The 15,747-nt window shown below is 39.6% G+C and overlaps 1 protein-coding gene across 5 annotated transcripts in view; it reads left to right on the top strand.

Annotated features, from left to right (window-relative positions):
* LOC140849262 (serine/threonine-protein kinase TAO1-like) overlaps positions 1-15,747 on the top strand; it is a 242,042-nt gene that overhangs the window by 22,974 nt on the left and 203,321 nt on the right. For 2 of the 5 annotated variants that reach the window (XM_073236252.1, XM_073236253.1), the window contains exon 1: positions 8,110-9,515. The gene's annotated coding sequence lies outside the window, so the exon portion shown is untranslated. The other 3 variants (XM_073236255.1, XM_073236258.1, XM_073236257.1) reach the window with 3 other exon arrangements.

Raw genomic sequence — 15,747 nt, 5'->3', positions numbered from 1 at the left:
GTCTCAAAATTTGTTAACTGAATTCCATAATCTAATGCGATGGGGAAATGGAAATAGCTTTTTGTTTTTTAATTTTTTGCATTTCTACTCCTTGTTGGTAGTATTGATTTAGAGTTTCACTGCTTATTTTGCCCCTCCCAGTTATAGGTATTTAAAGCAATGAAGACTAGAGGTGACACCTGACTTCCCCCATCCAATTTTGTAAGCAAGATACACATGGTGTAAAGAAAAAAAATGTCGTGGTGCATTAGGGGACAGTGATGAGGTGTACTAATTTATTAAATAATAGGTTTTAAAAAAATCAGCAAAAAAGATTGCAAATACTCTATTTAGAAATTTTGCTTTAATCATAATTAGAGTTTTTATTTAGTCATAATTAGATTTTAATATTATTTAAAAATAAATATTAAACATGTAGGAATGATCTACATTGGCTGTCTAAAACTTCCGTGGAATAGAAATTAGCATCGTGGCACCATGTAAGTGTTCAGTTTTAAATTAAATGGTGATGACTTAGCTTTTGTTGTGTAACAAACCACACCAAAACTTAGTGACTCAAAATAACTGTTATTGGGCTTGTGCTCCCATGGATTGGCCGTTGGGACTGAATTTAGCTGGGTGGTCCTTCTGCTGGGCCAGTTAGGCTCCCTGATCGGCTTGCAGCCTCTCCATCTAGGACACCCTCAGTTGGGACAGCTTGTCCGCACCCCAGGTGGTCTCATTCCCGAGCAGAATAGTTCAGATTTGTTCCCATTATGGCAGGAGGGAGATAAGAGCCTCAAGAGTGGAGGCAGATCTCCTGAGACCTCGGCTAGGAAACTGGACAGTGTAACTTTTGTCAGACTATTGGTCAAAGCAATCACAAGGCAGTCCAACTTCAAAGGGTGGGAGAATAGACTGCCTCTCGCTGAGAGGTGATAGCAAGTATTGTGGCCAGGTTTTCAGCTACCAACCAGCTCTTATTTGTTTGTTCATTTTGAATACTCAAATACCAGTTTTTAACTACTGAAACAGTACTGGCTTTCTGTGTGTGTGTGTGTGTGTGTGTGTGTGTGTGTGTGTGTGTGTGTGTGTGTGTGTGTGTGTGTGTGTGTGTTACTAACCCACAAAAGCAAGAGGTATTTGAAATGACCTCAATTTTTTGAGTCATTTGTTTGATCAGGGTCATGTTTATTCAGATTTAAGTAAAACTAAACTACAACTGGTTTACTTATATAGTATTCGTTGAATATCTTCAAGTGGCTTATTGATGCCTGGCACTGGGCTAGGTATCTAGGAATACAGAAAAAAGAAACGTGGCTTTTTTTTTCTTTTGTATTCTTATAGGATGGACAACATTTATTCAAGACAACAAATATTTATTGTTAATGTGTCAAGCACTGGGCTTTAATCAAAGATAATACCCAGATGGGTATGACTTAGTCCTCTTAGTGGACAAGAGAAACATTTAAAATCACTGCAGTTCCAAGAAAGATAAGTGCCGTGAGAGAAATACAAGCAGAGTGCTATTGAATTAGAAAAAGATAGGGAGCAAATGAATCAGGATGTGTGATTCACATAATTAACACCTGAGAAGGGAGAGATCTTGGAAATCAGGGGGTGATGGCTTCATAGAGAAAATGAGTTTTGAACAAGACTTTGAAGATCAGGTAGAATTTGAGTAAGTGGGGAGGTAGAATCCTACTCAGTTTAGGATTGAGTTGTGTTGTCCCAAGAAGATAATTATTTAATTAAAGAGAGTCGTTTAAAGTGGCAGATATTAAAGAGCATGAGATAATCCTGTACATGACTGTAGAAAGCATTATGCTGGGAAGACAGCTGGCAAATTTTTTTCCCTCCAGCGGTGCCAAGGCTTTGTTTTCCTTCAGCAGTATTTGTGCTCTTTGGTTGGAAAACTGAGTAGAGAATATTTATTTCACTCTATAAGGGCAGTACCCATTTCATTTTCACTGGGTAGTACTCTGCTCAGTCATGTATTGATTAAAAAATAGAAGCAAAGATTATGTCTCCCTCTTGACAAGGAAATCCAAAATTAATTATAGTAAGGAAACCCCCATGGAGTAATGTCAGCTGGTACTTTCTACAAGTATGTCTGGATCTATTTAAGAACTAAGCTGGTAAAAAGAAACTGGGGAAATTCCTTTCCTAAATTTGACAGGTAAATTTGTCTTTCAGATGTTCTGGTGTAGTTAGTCCTAATTAAACAATTTAAACTATTTTGAGAGGTATTGATTAAAGTGCATTTCACTTAATGCTAATTGAATAGTACAATATCTAAACCTATACCAGTTGCCAAAGTGCTCAAATAACTATATATTGAGTAATAGAATGTAAGAATTATGGTTTTTATTTTAGTAAGTCAAAGGCAGTATTTCACTGTTTAAGTGGCATTTAAAGAACCTGAATCCATTGTCTAGTTTATCAGTGCCTTTCCTTTGAAAGCAGTGATGCTCAACTAATACTGTCTTAACTTGAATGTTACCAGATGATGAATTTCTGTAGAACTCCTTGAGGAACTTTTCTACTACAGTTATTTTTAGTGATGGGCATTTTGAGAGTTTATAGTAGTTTTTATAATTTTATCCATTTCAATAGCTGGAATGTGTGTTCATTTCAAAGAGAACATATCATGGGGCTTTTCTAAATTGAAAATAGCACGTGAAAGTATCTTATAAACTGCAAAGTCCTATACAAATAAGTGTAAGGTAGCATTATTATTCCGAGATTGGCACTTGTTCTCTCAGGGTCCCTAGTAGTAGTTCACTGCTTAGTTCTAGAGCCACACTTTTTGAGTTCAAATTTGGGTTCAGCCCCTTAATAGCAGTGTAGCAATGGTATGCTCTTAAAAACCTTGCAGTACATTACATACTCCATTTAAGGTGGCGTAATAATAGTATACCTACTTCATAGGGTTGTTGTGAAGATTAAATGAATTAATATATGAAAGTGACTTAGAATAGTGACTTGGCACATATTAAATGTTATATAAGTGTTAGCTGTTGTTTTTATCAGCACCTTCATTATCCCTGCACCATGCAGAACAGAGAGATAATTGCCCTGGGCTATATGCTGCTCAGGTTTTTCTCTATGGAATTCCTCTTCTCTCCTAGCTTTGCATTTTCCTCAGATAGAGAACCTGTTGTGGACAAGGACTGAGTCTCACCGTTTTCTGTCCTCAACATCTAGCATAGTTCCTGGCTCATAATAGATATTCAGTAAGTGAATGGATTGCATTCTAGATTCATGCATATGACCTACTAATAGACAAGTGCCATATAAGAACGTGGAAAAGGGAGTAGCGTTCAGTATCGGCATAACATTAGTCCCTTTCTGATCCACTTACTCTTTGTAGACAAAAATGGCTTGTTCCTTTCTTCCTCACCCGGTTGGCCTCCAGGACACCTCCCCAGCCTTCCATACTGTCTCTCCCAGGCAGATTTCATTCAGAGTGCCTTCTGTGGGAGATCTTTGTTAACCAATCCTGCTCAAGATAGCCCCTTCCTCTCTATAGCACTTCTTGTATATATGTATTCCCTGCCCCTCTTTATAGTTTTTATCTTTTTGATAAAATTCACAAAGTAAAATGACTATGTAGTGAAAAGTAGGGTCTTTGCCTCCATGGAGGCAGTTGTTGCCAATTTCTTATGTATTCTGGTAGAAATATCACTCTGTGTGTGTGTGTGTGAGAGAGAGAGAGAGAGGATGGTAGCATATTAGGCATACTGTTCTAATTTGCTTGTTTCACTTAATATATTTTGGGTATTCTGCAATGTCAGTGCATATAGGGCTTCTTCATTCTTTTTAATGGCCATATAGTAACTCATAATTTTTAACCAGTCTCCTGATGTTGGGGATAATTGTTTGGTACCGACATTGCTGCAATAACTATTCTTATGTCTACAAAATTCCACCTAAGTAGTCTATATCTGTAAGGTAAATGCTGGTGAAATTGCTGAGTCAAAACATATGTGAAATTTTAAATTATACTATGAAGGGCAAACTGCCTTTCATAAAGATTATATTAATTGAAATTCCTACCAACAATGTATGAGTGAGACCATTTCCTACATAATGGCCAACTCAGGTGTTATTGAACATTTTGGTCTTTGCCACCTACATGTCCCAGATAAAGTGCTCTTACTCTGTGTCATATTGTTCATTATCCTTCAGAATATTTCCACTTATCTCCCTTATATTATCATCTCTTTGCAATTTAGGATAATCTGATATTTTCATTGACTTTGTATTCCTTAACTTTTAGGAGAGTTTTAGTTTCTGATGTTCTATCCCACTGGCCATGTATCCAGAGTTTTGGTGTGGGAAATGTACTCATTCCAGTAGACTCATAGACACTGAGAAATAACTAGTGGTTACTAAGGGGGAGGAGTTGGGACAGGTGGGCGAGGAGGGTGAGGGAGATAAAGGGGCACAATTATTCACAATCACAGTATAAGTTAGTCATGAGGACAGTAGTACAGCGTGAAGTATATAGTCAATGATTCTGTAACACCTTTCTTCATTGACAGATAGTAACTGTACTAGAGGGGGTGAGGATTTAATCATATGTTTAGCTGTTGAACTACTGTGTTATACATTTGAAACCAGCATAAGATTGTTTATCAACAGCACTTCAATTAAAGAAAAACAGCAAAGAGGAGGGGAGTCTAGAGAAAGGCTAGACTCTGCAAGGCTTCTCAAGACGTGTAAAGCGTGGGGAAAGAAAAGAAAATATCATCATTCCATTATGCATCTTTGCATTGTTTCCCTCCATGATTACTTAGACGTCCATAGTGCTCTGTGACTGTTTATGGATTGATTATCTTATATGTGCAGAATCTATATATGTAATTTTGTAGCAGAGAGGGCTTTTGCTTTCTAAACATTTTATAATGGTCACTGCCGTTGTGTTAAATATTTTACTTTACATTGTCAGTATCTGTTATATGTACCCATATATAGGAAACATTGATAGTGCTCAAAGCCACCCCATTTACTACTGACTTTTCCCTTGCCAGAGATGCTAACTCTTGAAGATACCAATTAGATTTATGACTGGTTGCCCACTAGCCCTTGATAGAGCCTTTCTGGGTCTACACTGCAGAGCTGGGTGAGTTAGGTGGGAAGAATCTCTTAAAAGTTGCTCTTCTTGGAGAATGAAGAAGTTCAGGGACTTGGTTGAGCTAACGGGGTGCCACACACAGAGCTGAGGCCATGAGAGCCAGGCCACTGTGAAGGGACACCTAGTTCATAACCAGGCTATTTTGTCACCTCTCCACAGACAGCAAGGTGAGAAATGCAGAGAAGGTAACCATGTTGTTAGCCAGGCTGAAGTTTGAGGGGAGGGAGGATCCAAGAAAGTGGTTCATTATCAAATCACTGAAAGTCATTGCCAGGGCATGAATTATTTTTACATGGGTTATAAATTTGGGATGGTTGGTCAGATAAAGAGATGGTGGGCTAGAAAGTACTGACTCACAGAATCTAAGTAATCCCTTTATTAAGATAGCAGAACTGTGGGATAGGATGTCTCTGCTCTATACAGCTGTACAGTTTCTTATGCACTACACCTGAGCACCTGGCCGAGGAGGCATGGGATGACTACGTGCTGGCCTGTGCTCTAATCCACAAAGTATGTACCTGGTGTGCCTGGAGGAACATGTGCCTTTTTTCTAATTCATCTGCTAATTCAAATGCTCAGGGTAGGCAAGCAGAAGCTTTGTTCCATGTATCTCATGGCATAGGCTTACTGTGAAGGACATTCTCTAATCTGTTAAAAAATAATCTTAGGATCAATGCATAATAATACTTTCTGATCTAAAAGTTACATTTAGCAGTAAATGATAACAACCGGTCATAGTTCAATTCCCTTTTATATGATGAGAATGGGAAAGAAAAGAGCTTAAATATTTGGTGTTAAAAGAGTATGCCTCTTTACGAAAAAAGAATCTTGAACATTTGTGGGGCTTTTTTTTTTTCATTTTAAGATTTTATTCTCTGCTCCCTACCTAGTTTTCCCTTTGAGGACACCGGAAGCAAAATGAATCAGGCCATAGAAGAAGGTCCTTTCAGCCTTCGTAGGTTACCAACATCTCAACATTACACATGAAGCAAGTCATGTTATTAATCACATTCTCACTTGGCAAGGGTTAGGTGTCCTGAAACGTGATTTGAATGCCCATCTCCTTCACAGGCCTGAGCTTCTCTCTGGTATTTTAATAAATAAGCATTTTTATGGAGTGATTTAGCCCAGATTTTGTGTCATGAATATCAGAGTCTACCTAAGGTGCTCGTGCTTTCCCACCTTCTCTCTCTCTTTTTCTAATGTTGCAAATCACACATTAGCCTGAAATGTGAGTTTTGTTTGGCTCACACAGTGTTGGGATTTGTTGTTTTTAAATGGTTTAGATCAGAGCTGTACTTCTCGGTCAGACACCATTCTGACCATTCCCTTTGTCTTCTATCTGGTACACTTTCACTGCTTTTCCTGGTAGGCATTCAAGTTTGCAGTTCTCCCTTTACGTGTAGGATACCCTGTGAACATAGAATTAAGGCAGGAAATGAGAAGGTAGAGTATAGTTGTACCCCTAAGAGCTTTATAAAGAGGCATTTTACATTGAATAAAGAACTCTCCTATTTTCAGTGTTAAGAAATGTTCTTGAACCTAACCATTTTGTATCAATATCATTCCCACAAGCACTGTTCATAGTTAATTACTACCGGGCTGGTCTGGGCCTTACAGCAAAATAAATAGAAGGTTGGTGGACAGAATTAGGGAACTGTATCGAAGTTTAGAGTACCAACAGTCAGTAGTAGGTCAGTCACTTCCAGCCAGAAAATACACAAATAATGAGTTCAAGACAAGTCATAGGTCACAGCAAGGCAGACAGACTGGGGCATAGTAAGAGCATCCAGGGCCCATGGGAGCAAGAGAACCTGCATCTGGGTCCCTCACATTAGGACATACATGAACATTAAGGAACAAGGTCAGAATCAGCAGGAAAAGAGGCTGGAGCCAGGCTGAGTGGTGGGGCTCAGGGTTCTGATGGGGGTCCCAGGGTCCCAGATAAGGAAATGGGTCACTGAGAAGTGAGTACACAGCATTACATGAAAGAAAAATGTCTGCTTCTTTACAGAGCAACCTCCTTTGCTTAGGTTTTTCTTTTTAATGAGTAGACTATAGTTTAGAAGAATTTTAGGTTTAGAGAACAATTGAGCAGATAGTACAGAGATTTCTGATAAGTTTCCCCCTACCCATTCCCATTTTTAGCATCTTACATTTTAGTGGTATATTGTTACAGTTGTTAAACCAATAATATTAATACTGTACTATTAACTAGAATCCATCATTTATATTAGAGTTCATTCTTTGTGCTGTCTTGCTCTGTGGGGCTCTTTTGTGGTAAGTATAAATATAACATGAAATTTACCATTTCAGCTATTTTTTGGCATACAGTTCAGTGGCATTAAGTATATTCACATTGTTGTGCAGCCGTCACCACTGTTTGTCTCTAGCACTTTTTCCTTATCTTGTACTGAAGCTCAATATCCATTAACAATAACTGCTCTCCTACCCCTTGACTCTGGAAACCACTGTTCTACTTTCAGTCTCTATGTATCTGACTGAGGTACCTCATAAATGTGGAATTATACAAAATCATCCTTTTTTTTTTTTTTTTGTTTTCCTTCTTTAGATTTGTGTCTAAGAACTTCATTCTTTTGGATACATTTGTAAATGGGATTGGTTTGTTAATTTCTGTTTTGGGTAGGGTAGTTTATCTTTTTGTACATAGAAATGCAACATTTTTCTGTATAATGACTTTACATCTTGCAATGTTACTGAGCTTATTTATTAATTCTGTTAATTTTTTTGGAGTTTTAGAGTTTTTTTTAAATAGAGTATCATGTCAATCTGCAAAGGCTGACAATTTTACTTCTTAACAATCTGGATGCCTTTTATTTCTTTTTCTTGTCATTTTCTGTGGCTAGGACTTTCCAGTACTATGGTGAATAAAAGTGGTGATACTGGACATCCTTCAGTTGTTCCTGATTTGAGACAAAATGCTGTCAGCTTTTCCCCATGGACTATGATATTAGCAGTGGGTAAGTCAGATAAGGCCTTTTTTATGTTGATATAGGTTCTTTCTATACCAACTTTGATGAAATGTTTTATCATGAGTGGATACGAATTTTGTCAGATCCTCTTTCAGCATGTATTGAGATGTTTGTATAGTTTTGATCCTTCCTTTGGTTAATACGGTGTTTACATGTATTAATTTGCTGGTAGTGAGCCATTCGTGCATCCCTAGAATAAATCCCATTTGGTTTGGTGAATGATCCTTTAATGTATTTTTGAATGCAGTTTGCTAATATTTTGTTGAGGATTTTTACAACTATGCTTTACAGGAATATTGGTGGGTAGTTGTCTTTTTTTTATTTTTTATTTTTGGTAGTGTCCTAATCTTGTTTTGGTAACAGTGTGATTTTGTCCTCATAGAAATGATTTTGTAAGCGTTCCTTCCTCTTCAGTTTTTGGGAATAGTTTGAGAAGGATAGGTATTAACTCTTATTTCAATGTTTGGGTGGAATTCTCCAATGAAAACATCTTGGACTTTTGATTGTGTGGAGTTTTTGATTACTGATTCAATTGGTTACTAGTTGTTAGTCTGGTCAGATTTCTATTTCCTCCAGAACAGGTTTTTAACATGGTATGATTCTAGGAACTTATCCATTTCTTCTAGGGTGTCAAATTTATTGCCATGTAATTTTTCATACTTATCTCTTCAATCCTTTGTATTTAAGTGGTGTCACTTCACTTCTCTTTAAATTCTATTTCTGATTTTGACTCCTGTCCTTTTTATTTAGTGTTTATTTCATTTACTTTCACCGTGATTTCATTTTTTTCTTCTATTTTCTATCTTCTAACTTTTGCCATCGGTCGGGGGCGGGCCTGCGTCGTGGCGCCTCGCGCTCATTGGCCCTGAGGGCCGTCTGTCGTGGACGGGCAGCCATTGGGCGCAGAGTGCGTAACCCCGGGGGCGGTGTAGTAGCTGCAGTCGCCGCCGCCGCCGCCGCCGCCGTTATTCAACGGTCAGTAGCATCGTGAGCGCCGCAGGGACACCAGCCGGCGCACGCCTTCCGTGCTTCGGCCCGCCGTAACGTCTGCGCAGCGGGCCGGCGGAGACCAGATGATGGGCCCGCGAAGTTCTGGGCCCGCGAAGTTCTGGGCCCGCGAAGAACTGTGCTGTGCTGCGCCTTCCTCCCGACCTCGCCCCCCAGCCTTGGATCGCCGCCTCGCACCCGCTGGGCTCCCGGCGCCGCACTCGCCCCTTCTCGTCTCTCCCGCGACGGACGGACGGCGGCGGTCGGCCCGGACTTGGAGCCGCTGGCCCGGCCGGCCGGACTTCAGAGACCTCGGCTGAGAAACGGCTCCCGCTTCCGCGGATCTGCGCTGGAGGTTCCAGAACGGGCCCCACTTCAGGGGTGAAGACGACAGCGACCGCTCTGCGGGCTGGAAGGTACGTGGCTGCGGGGCGCGGCGGGACCCCTGCCTCCGCCTGAGGGCACGGGGAAACCGGACCAGGGGGCGGCAGTGCGAGTTGCTCGGCGGTCTGCGCGTGGCCCGGCCGGGGGCCTGGAGTAGGCGCGCTCCGCCGGAGGGGCCGCCCGGGGAGGGAGGGAGCCGACCAGGTCCAAAATCATCCTTTTGTGTCTGGCTTATGTCACTTAGCGTAATGTCTTCAAAGTTCATTTGTGTTATAGCACATATCAGAATTTCATTCCTTTTTAAAGACTGAATGATATTCCAGTGTGTGTGTGTGTGTGTGTGTGTGTGTGTGTGTGTGTGTGTCCGCATACCACATTTTGTTTATCGATTTATCTGTCAATAGACACTTGGGTTGTTTCCACCTCATGGCGGTAGTGATGCTAATGAAACTGGTATACAAATACCCGTTTGAGTCCCTAGTTTTAATTTTTATACCCAGAAGTGGAATTACTAGATCAAACGGCCTATAAGTTTTTGACAAATGTGTAATGTTGTGTATTCACCATATAATATATAGAATAGTTTTACTACCCTAAAATCTCATGCTTCAACTATTCATCCCTCCCTGTCTTTGCCTATGTGGAGATTTAACTACTGTTTATAATCCTATAATGTTGAACTTTCAGGTAAATAATAGGTTGTCTGAACTGTAAGTAGAGTTAGTGAAGTCAGTGATCGAAGGAGTCAGAAAGCAAAACATTCTGATGAAGTGTGTATATAGTCCCTTAGGCTTTCAGAGTCGGAAAATTACCAGTGCAGTAAACATACACATAACAAACACAGAGCTTTAGAATGTGTGGGCTTCAAATAAGGTGTTTTATGAGTAAAGAGTTTTGTATTCTATCCGTTTATTCCTCAGAGATTCATTAAGCACCTGCTCTAGGCCAAGCCCTGTGTTAGAGCTTCCCATAGGACTGAAAGATTCCATGCAAGCAAGTCAGAGACTATTTTAGGAGTCTCCATCTTTTGCACCACCAGGGAACCCCTTTCACAGTTGTTCTCCAAGAGCCATGTGTTTTTAAAGATGTCTGTTATCTAACTACACTTGTGTGAGGCTTTTCCAGTTCATTGAAAAGAGCTTTTAAACCATTATTTTAATGTTCACGGAGTCCTAGAGGTAGAGGTGTCTTGTTAAGAGAACAGGTCAGTGTTTTTGTTCAGAGATGGGCTCTTGGATGAGGCTGGTCTGTGTGACTTTGTGTTCCCAGTGTATCATTACAGCTGCACTGAGCTGCAGTGAGCTCCTTCGTGTGGCTGTTTTCCAGACCTGCCTCACTCAGATTACCATTTCTCTGTCTTCTCCAGTTGCTTGCTGATCTAGACTTTTCCACTATACTTCGTTTGTGCCAATGACCATTTAAATGTAAAAAACATTGTACTAGGATAGAACACGAAGAGAAGAAAAGGCTCTTAAACTCCAGGAGACTTTATTTGGTACAACAGTGGTCTCCACACATTTTAGACTGTTCTGCCCCCTGAGAAAGAGCATAGGCCTCTGATATTTGCTGTATTCATATTTATGCATGTCCTGCTTAATGCCAGTATATATTATTAGTGAAATCGAATTATTTTTCATTTTTAGATCAAAGCTAATTTTGAATAGCAATTCTGAGAGTTTATATACTAAGGGGCATACATCCTACTTTAAAACCCAGAGCTGAGATAGCTAGCTTTAAGATTTTTTCCTGAGCAAAATGCCAAACCCCCTTATTTGACCATAGTGTAGGTTCTATATAGTTAGTGCTGAGATTCTATATTGCAAACAGGCAGGTGGATTCACTAGGAAAGAATCCTAGCAACTGTTTCTCATTCAGTGCGCTATCCAAGTCTAAGAGCTCCATGTGCATTGGAACAGAAATAGCATATTTTGAAAGAAATTGAGATATTTTCAGATCAATCAGATGCTAGCCATTCATCTCTCCCAACCAGTATTTTTTTAACACTTTCTGAGTGTTCACATTACCACATTAGCAGACTCTGACCATTCACTATGCATGATACTGTATAATGACTTCATTTGGTATCTGCAGTCCACATTTTCTACTGTTCTTGCTAGATACTTTTTAAGCATTTCAGCCCTGTAGCTGCACAGAGAAATATAAGTGGTTGTGACCCTTAACATAGGGCCAAATAAAATCTGCAAACAGCAATCTGCCAAAGGCACTTTAATGGTACAAACTTCAAAACTAATAGTATACTCTACATATTTGCCTTTTGAGGTCTGGAGGGGTGGGTAGACGAAAGGAGATGGAAGAATAGCCTGGGTTGCATTTAACATTCCCAGTGTCTGAAAGCCTTGATAGAAATGAAAGATGAGCATTTCTACTTAATTTATCTGACTGGATTTCTGTGCCTAATGGCTGCATATATACCATAAACACTGTGAAGAAGCAACCATGGAAACACTTGTTTTCTTGTTGGGCTAAATTTACTCTGGGTTGAATATTAACACAGTGCCTGGCAGTACTTTAAAAGCAAAAATGGCTTAAGCGTGACTCACTCTGAGTCAGTCATTTACTGCTAGTGTGGCTACACTGCCTAGAGCTTGACATTGAACAAGTTGGCAGCCTGTATTGCTACATTTTTTCTAGTAACTTTGAACACATTTCATTCTTTTGAATTTGCTTGTGCAACGATATTAAATAGAATAATATGTTTATTTTGTTTCAAACTCAAATGATTTTGAGAATGGTGAAACGCAAGTATTTCTCTTAAGCTTTCTGGAAAAGCTGGATTCTCAGAATTCTCCTGTGGTTGCAAGACTTTATTTTATAAAGAATTTTATGAAAGATTTTTTTATAAAGAATTAATAAAGTGTCATGGAGGTTTTAGATGCTTGGGCTTTTGTGATCGAAACATCATACTTCCTGAAAATCATTCTAAAAATGAGCCTGGTAGTACTTCCAAGTAGGACTCATTAATTTTCTGACATTACCTGGCAAAATGGATTGTGCCATTCAGAAAGCTTCTCTTTTTAAAAAAAAAAATACGGTGAGATATGCAACATAGCCTGCCTTGTAGTTAAGTTGGGTGTATGTCTTGTAAACTTCTCTCTTGTTATTAAAGGTTATTTAATGAGAAGTTCATTGGTTTTGAAAAGCAGACCAAACCCACCCACGGGATTTCTTCTGGCCTTTAAATGTATTGCTCGCGTTTTCCTGAGGAACCGTGTGGCCGAGAAGCGCGTGAGTTTGTTGGCTGATGGGAGGAAACCCTGTGAAGGATCAGTCGATCTCATCTGGGCTGGGGTCAGGAATGGCTAAGCATCTAAAACTGTGCATATGAGAATGGTTTTCCTTCTGTGTTGCATTTTAGCATGTTTTTATGTTTAGTTTTTGGAGTTGCCTAACAGTATAATTTCAGTTGGGGCTCAGTTTCAGCTCTTTTATTATAAACTGTAGGGAACATGATTTTTTTTCCTACTAAAAGCACTATCATTTTGCCTTAGGATTTCAATGATTTGTATAGAAAGAGTTTTCCTGTGGCAACCTAAAACCAAAATGAACCCAACCTGATGCTTGATATTGTTTTGAAATTGTTTTACCATAAAGTTCTTACATGGGAATATGTAACTCTGGCAGAGAATTTCAACATAGTTGCATAAAGTGTGTTTCATATTACAACTTGTTCTCAACTTGACTTCATTGAAATTAATAAAAGGACTCTTTCAGAAGGATCTGGTGAATTAGCATCATTACTAAAAAAAAAAGTAAGGAACTTACTCATAATGTATCCTGTGTTGCTAAGTTTTCAAAGTTAGCTTTCTCAACCATACCCAAAAGCCCTTTCAGAAGACTGAAATCCACTTACTCATTTTACACTGGCTTAACATTCTTCCCAAAAAAGTAAAAAGTAAAAGAGCTGAGATCAGTATGACTTTTTCCTGGGATATATGATGATTTCATGAAAAAACTAACATTTGGAAATTGAGTTGCTGCCGAGTCTTGGATGTAATATGTAGTTCTTTATTCTGTGGTTAAAGAGATCCTTTAAAACAGGGCTTTTTTCTGACGTGGGCCCTTTGGGTGGTAGAACTATCCCCAAGGTGCTTTTTGTATCCCAGCTGGGTACCATCACCCTGCCCTAGATCTAGAGGAGACAGTGTAGTCCTATAGCATCCCCCCATGTTGTGGTCCATGGACCCTCTGCTTCTACATTTTGGAAGCATATAAATATGTTATTTGTATAGCTTGAAAATTAACTCATATTTAATTAACGAACCCTTTTCTGGTTGTAAGCTGGTTATAGTCTGAGTCTCAGTCCAGCTCAGTAGCCAGTCTCTTATTTTTACAGTTGCACAGATGTGTCTTGTCTGTAGAAATCTATTAAGATAATGTGAAGTCTTCATGTGGGGCCTAGCATAAAGTAGGCACTCAGTAAAAGCTCATTAAATCTGAATTTATTTATATGACAATATTAACAATTGCTCACATTATTTGGTCTGCAAAGTTTTGTTCCTTTCCTTTCACTTCTGTACTGAAACATTTACTGAGCTCTTATATGCCAGAAACTGAGACATTTGAGACAAAAAATGAATAAGCCTTCAAGAAATACATTCTTAACTCTGAGAGGCAGACATACAGATAATTAAACACATTAATCATATGCCTTATTTTTTCAGTCTAGGCACAAGGATGTCATGACTTTGCAGTAGTAACTTTTTTTCTTTTTATAACCATTAACAAATACTGACCTTCTCTGAGCACTTACTGTGTGCCAGCTCTATTCAGGGTGCTATGAGGTCAGTGGTGGTATCATGCCCATTTTACAGAGGGGGATATTGAGGCTTATGCAGGTTGAACAAATTGCCCAATTTCATATTTCTGGCTCAAAACCGAGGAAATGTGACTGCAGAGTTCATGCTCTTAATGATTATGTAAACTGCCTCTTGTTGGTTGGCTTTATTGAGGAAAAAGGAAAAACTCTTAGGAGAAAATGGGAAGTCGGTGAAAATGTGATCTCCTTAGTGGGATTTTCTTTTTTTTTTTTTCTAATTAGTGATTGTTTTGTAGTACTTTAGCTAAAATCTGTGCTGTTAAAACAAAGTGGGCTTCATGATGGGCTCCTGAGAATGATTTACCACATATCCAGCATATCTTTCTTAGGCCATATGTGCTAATCCCTACAGTGAGCCACGCCTGAGAACGTAATGTCCTTCCACGTTACCTCAGAGACTAAAATCAGCTCTTAAACCAGCGCCGGGTTCTGCCACGCGGGGGGCCCCGTGGGGCAGTGCCTGGGGACAGCTCAGCAAAAAGTAAAGCTTCCCTCTGAGGAAGGCAGAGCTGTTTCTGTCTGTGGCTCTGAAGTTCTCTGACAGCGCTTCTGTCCTTTTCTTTCTGTCCTCTCAATCCCATTCACCTCAAACCCGGTGATTCTTTTTTAGAGGCGCCACTTCTAAAGAGTTATTCAGAGCCTGGCAGCTCTTGTTTCTTTCTTGGCTTTGTCCAAGTTCCTGAGAACCGCAAGCAAAGTGGAAGAAATGCAAAGCATCAGTCAGCCTGTTCCCATGTCCTGTGGTTCGTCAGGACCCCCTCCCTGAGAAGCAGGGTGGGTCCAAAGGTGCAATGAGCAAATCAGCTTCTCCAGGGAGGTCCCCCACCACTTGTTTCATATTGTGTTTTGGGGTGCATTTGTTTTCATTTGGTAGGGTACTCCCTTTTTATTTCTTGGTGTATCTTACAAGAAAATGTCTCTTAACATTGTACTTATTTACTGAACAAAGTCGTTTGCGAGAACATTGCAGCTTTCACTTCAGGCAGCCCAGCTTTTGGCAGTTGTAGACATTAGCATCTCTTTGATGAGGTGTGGATGACACGCTTTTACTAGAGAATGAATGCATTTCCAGGGACAATATTAGTGTCATCTTATTTTTCAAGTAGAGATTTCCCGAAAGATGAACTTTTCATGGGTTGTTACACTTTTATCAAACTGCATCACTGTGTCTTTGAAGTCACCCTCCCTGAGCACCCACATGGGTAACATTTAACTGTCATTGATACTCTTGATTCAGTATAACCTTTATTTATTTATTTATTTTAAAGTATACAGCTTTCTTGAAGAAAACCAGAATGAAACATTTTACTTGAGCATTTTCTTGGCATGTTAAACTGACAGACTGGGAGACAAACTGGTGCACTATGGAAATAAATGCATTCCCACCCTGAGGGCACCATGGCTTTTGACCACATATTCTCATGGCC

This window comes from Manis javanica, chromosome 4 (genome assembly GCF_040802235.1).
Source record: "Manis javanica isolate MJ-LG chromosome 4, MJ_LKY, whole genome shotgun sequence".
Classification (NCBI taxonomy): Eukaryota; Metazoa; Chordata; class Mammalia; order Pholidota; family Manidae; genus Manis; species Manis javanica.
This window is presented reverse-complemented; position numbering and strand designations above follow the sequence as displayed.